This window comes from Bubalus kerabau, chromosome 11, assembly GCF_029407905.1.
Source record: "Bubalus kerabau isolate K-KA32 ecotype Philippines breed swamp buffalo chromosome 11, PCC_UOA_SB_1v2, whole genome shotgun sequence".
Classification (NCBI taxonomy): domain Eukaryota; kingdom Metazoa; phylum Chordata; class Mammalia; order Artiodactyla; family Bovidae; genus Bubalus; species Bubalus kerabau.
In genome coordinates this window covers 33,249,139-33,254,128 of record NC_073634.1, presented here as the reverse complement: position 1 = coordinate 33,254,128, position 4,990 = coordinate 33,249,139, and the positions used below count along the sequence as shown (strand labels likewise).

At 37.7% G+C, this 4,990-nt stretch overlaps 1 long non-coding RNA gene across 1 annotated transcript; it reads left to right on the top strand.

The window, feature by feature from the left end:
- Nucleotides 1-357: 357 nt before the first annotated feature.
- Nucleotides 358-3,545, top strand: LOC129623793 (uncharacterized). The gene is made up of 3 exons (XR_008700648.1): nucleotides 358-465; nucleotides 573-694; nucleotides 3,428-3,545. It is a non-coding gene; the product is annotated as an uncharacterized LOC129623793 (long non-coding RNA).
- Nucleotides 3,546-4,990: the final 1,445 nt, after the last annotated feature.

Genomic DNA, 4,990 nt, shown 5'->3' with positions numbered 1-4,990 from the left:
ATATTAGTTTCAGATGGACAACATAATGATCCAATATTTGTATTTGGTTTCAAAGTGATTACCACAATAAGTCTAATTAACACCCATCATCTTGACCACGTAGCATGTAGTTCAATAGTTAATAAATACATAATTTTGTGCAACCATCACTACCATCCATCTCCATAAAAGTTATCGTATAATACTGAAATTCTATACTATGAATTCTCCATTCCCCCTCCAGCCCCTGCTGCTGCTAAGTCACTTCAGTCGTGTCTGACTCTCTGCGACCCCATAGACATCAGCCCACCAGGCTCCCCAGTCCCTGGGATTCTCCAGACAAGAACACTGGAGTAGGTTGCCATTTCCTTCTCCAATGCATGAAAGTGAAAAGTGAAAGTGAAGTCGCTCAGTCGTGTCCAGCCCCTAGCAGCCATCATTCTATTTTATGTCCCTGGGTGATTTTGATTACTCTAAGTACTTCATGTAAGTGATCTAGCACATATTACTATCTTTTGGTGAATGTTTATACTCATTTCTATTTGACACAAGACTCTGATTTCTAATATTTCCCTTTTTGTGCCACTTTCAAGTAAATTTGAATTTGCACAAGTTAAGGCATCTGTGTCTTGGTGACAAGCACTCCCCTTTCCTGGTAGGCTGGCTGTGAAGGAATTTGAGAAGATTCAGCCCCGGCTGACAGAACCTTTAACAGGTGTGTTGCTACCTTTCGGTCCTGCACAACCTCTATAGCTCATTTCATGTGTTTTTATTGTTTCCAAAATTAGGTTGTCAGATCATTGAACAAAAAGGAATTTATCTTTGTATCTTTGTATCCCTTGTTATTATATCTCCCACAGAGCTGACCAGAAATTGGGAACAAAGTAGATGGATGTTCAATTGATTGTTTTTATATTAAGCCCGTTAGGTTGGCCCACACTAGATTAGATTAAACAAGACCAGCCAGTGGAGGAAGAAATGCCACCATAGGAAGTCTAAATTATTCTGGAGTAAGAAAGTGCACTGAGAAAGGGCAAAAGGCTCTTTTCACTAATTCTTATCAAAAGATGCCCTTGTGTTTGATTGGCTCTGATTTGGTCCCATGCGGTGTCTGAAAAAATTAATCCAGTCAGGGTCTTGCAATACATATATGTCTGTTTTTAAAAACTATATGCATATATGCATTTCATTAAATTTTGAGATCATGAAACAAAGAAAACCACATATAACACGTAGATGCAATATACTGAGTAACTAGTGTACAATTATATAATCACTATGCAGATCCAGAGGGAAAACTTGGCTGGCATCCCCAAAGCCCTTATGCCATGTGTCTCTTCCTGATCACAACCCCCTCCTTCCCTCCAGAGACAACTATTATCCTGACTTTTATAGTAATCATTTCCTTGTCTTTTAGTTCTGACAAATTAGCATCTTTTAAAAACATAGTTTTGACTGTTTTGAATTTTATATAAATGCTATGTGTGTGTTCCTTTCCATCTTGTTCTTTTATTCAGTATTGCTTTATGATTGCTGTCTCATGTAGCTATAGTTCATTTGTTTTCATTGGAGTGTAGTATTTCAATCTACAAATATGCCACAATTTATTTATTCAATTGTTGTTGGGAATTTGCGGTTGACTCCAGTTTAGGCTGTTTGGGAATAATGTTGCCAGTATAGCTATTCCTATACACATTTCCTGATATTTATGTTATACATTTCTCTAGCATATACATTTAGAAGTGAAATGACTGGTTCATAATATTTGCATATCTTCAGCTTTACTGTACTCTACCAAAGTGTTTTTTAAAAATTCTAACTATTTACACTCCCATAAGCCATAGAAAAAAGTTCCCATTACTTCACATCCTTGCAAGTACTTTGTATTGTGAGGCCTCTTAATTTTTGCCAAACTGATGCCTCTGTGGTAGATTTTCATTGTGGTTTTAATTTGTATCTCCTTCTATATCAATGTGATGGCTGCTTTTTAATTTATTTATTAACTATGTGTTCTTCCACTTTTGAGAGGTGCCAAAGTCCTTTCTTCTTTTTATTGTCCATTTCTCATTGATCTTTTGAACTGTGGTATTGGAGAAGACTCTTGAGAGTCCCTTGGACTGCAAGGAGATCCAACCAGGCCATCCTAAAGGAAATCAGTCCTGGGTGTTCATTGGAAGGACTGATGCTGAAGCTGAAACTCCAATACTTTGGCCACCCCATGTGAAAAGTTGACTCATTGGAAAAGACCCTGATGCTGGGAGGGATTGAGGGCAGGAGGAGAAGGGGATGACAGAGGATGAGATGGCTGGATGGCATCACCAACTCGATGGACATGAGTTTGAGTGAACTCCAGGAGTTGGTGATGGACAGAGAGGCCTGGAGTTCTGCGATTCATGGGGTCGCAAAGAGTCAGACACGACTGAGCGACTGAACTGACTGAACTGACATATGTATTCTAGATCCAGGGCCTTTGTCAACAGAACATGTTGGGAATATCTTCTCCTATTTTACGAACTATGGTTTCTCTTTCTTTATAGTATCTTACAGTAAACAGAAAGTTCCTAATTTAAATGTAGTCAAGGGACTTCTCTGGTGGTCCAGTGGATAAGACTCTGTACTTCCACTGCAGGGGGCACAGGTTCAGTCCCTAATCATGGCAGCTAAGATCCCTGAATGCTGTGCGGTGTGGCCAAAACAATGTGGTCACAAGTTTCAATCCTTTCTTGTATGATTGGTGCTTCTGTTTCATATTCAAGATACCTTGTTTAAGATATTTTCAAGGTCATGAAGATATTTTTTGATATTATTATTGTTCAGTCACCAAGTTGTGTCCAACTCTTTGCAACCCCATGGACTGCAGCACTCCAGGCTTCCCTGCCCTTCACCATCTCCCAGAGCTTGCTCAAACTCAGGTCCATTGAGTCAGTGATGCCATCCAACCATCTCATCCTCTGTCATCCCCTTCTCCTCCTGCCTTCAATCTTTCACAGCCTCAGGGCCTTTTCTAATAATATTTTTCTAATTATATTTGATATTTTATAATATTATTGTATGTTATCTCCTACAATTTTACTGGTTTTCCTTTCACATATTGGTGTATAATCTACATGGAACTAGCTTTTATGTATGGTGTGAGGTAGGGATCCAATTTAAAATGTTTCCACATGAACACCCAACTAGCCAGAGTTAAAAAAAACTGTCCTATTACCAATATTCTGCATAGAACTGTTTTAAATAAATGACGAAATAATATGTGTGTGGATTGGTGGCCAGCCTCTCCGTTTCTTCCAATGGTCTGTCTATCTCCACACAAATACCACACTGCCATATTTATTATAATTTTATAATAAATTATTATATCAGAAAGAGCAGTTTTTCCCACCCAGTTCTTCTTCTTCAAGAATATATTGATGATTTTTTATCTTTTTTTATTTTTATATAAATGTAGAATTCCCTTGGACAGCAAGGAGATCCAACCAGTCCATCCTAAAGGAAATAAGTCCTGAATATTCCTTGGAAGGACTCATGCTGAAGCTGAAACTCCAATACTTTGGCCACCTGATGAGAAGAACTGACTCATTGGAAAAGACCCTGATGCTGGGAAAGATTGAAGGTAGGAGGAGAAGGGGATGACAGAGGATGAGATGGTTGGATGGCATCACTGACTCAGTGGACATGAATTTGAGTAAACTCTGAGAGTTAGTGATGGACAGGGAGTCCTGGTGTGCTGTAGTCCATGGGGTCGCAGAGTTGGACATGCCCGAGCAACTGAACTGAACTGAACTGAGAATTGGCTTATGAGTTTTCAAGAAAGGATAAGGATTTTTAAAGAGATTGTTAGTAATTTCTAGTGTAATATCTTTGTAGTCAGAATAGTATTCTGTATGATGACAGTCTTTCCATATGTGTGGATATTTTCTTTATGGAAAAGTATAATACTTATCTTTGAAATAGTTCTCACATGCTTGAAAAATATGTATTATACAGTTGTTGGTATAATATCCTGTATGTAGCCATTAAATAAATTTCTTGTTCAAATCTTTTTTATCCTTTACATATATTTGTTCTATCAATAACTGAGAGAAGAGTTTTTAAAAGCTCCCTTAAATTTTGAACTTTCTTATTTTTCCTGTGTAGGTCTGTGAAAGTGAAAGTCACTTAGTCATGTCCAACTCTTTGCGACCCCATGGGTTATACAGTCTATGGAATTCTCCAGGCCAAAATACTGGAGTGGGTAGCCTTTCCCTTCTCCAGGGGATCTTCCCAACCCAGGGATTGAACCTAGGTCTCCCTCATTGCAGGTGGGTTCTTTACCAGCTGAGCCACAAGTTCTATCAATAACCAAGAGAAGAGTCTTTAAAAGCTCCCTTAAACAAAAAAATTGTGAATTTTTTAATTTCTCCTTGTGGTAGGTCTATGATTCAACTAAAGTTAGTTTCTGTGTGTGCTCTGTGTTAGGGGCTGAATATATGGTTTCTTAATTTCAGTAAGTGCTGACAGATTGCTTATCAGACTAACTCTACTCATTTCAATCATACCAGCAGTGTACAGAGTTCTTTTCTCCCCACATTCTCTTTAACATTTGATATTATCTACCTTGCTAGTTTTTGCCAAAGCAAGGGGTATCTCGTTTTAATGAAAATTTCTACAATTAATTGAATTTGAGTCACCGTTGATTTTTGTGATGCTATCCAATGATCCTATTAAGAAATCTACTGTTATTCTATATCTTGTTTCTTTTTTGTCATCTAATTTTCTCTTGAAGCTTTTCTAATACCTTTTCTTCATCTATGGTACTGAAATTTCAAAATGATGCATCTTCTTCCACTTAAAGGGCTGTTAAATATGGAAAACTATGTCCTTTGGTTATGGGGTAATTTCTTCCCTTCTGTTGCCTCTGTTCTTTCTTTTTTTGAACTCTCATTCACAAATTAGACATTCCAGATTGACCCTCCATGTTTCTTTCATGTTCTTTACTTTTTTATAACTTACTTTACTTGGGTGGAGATAC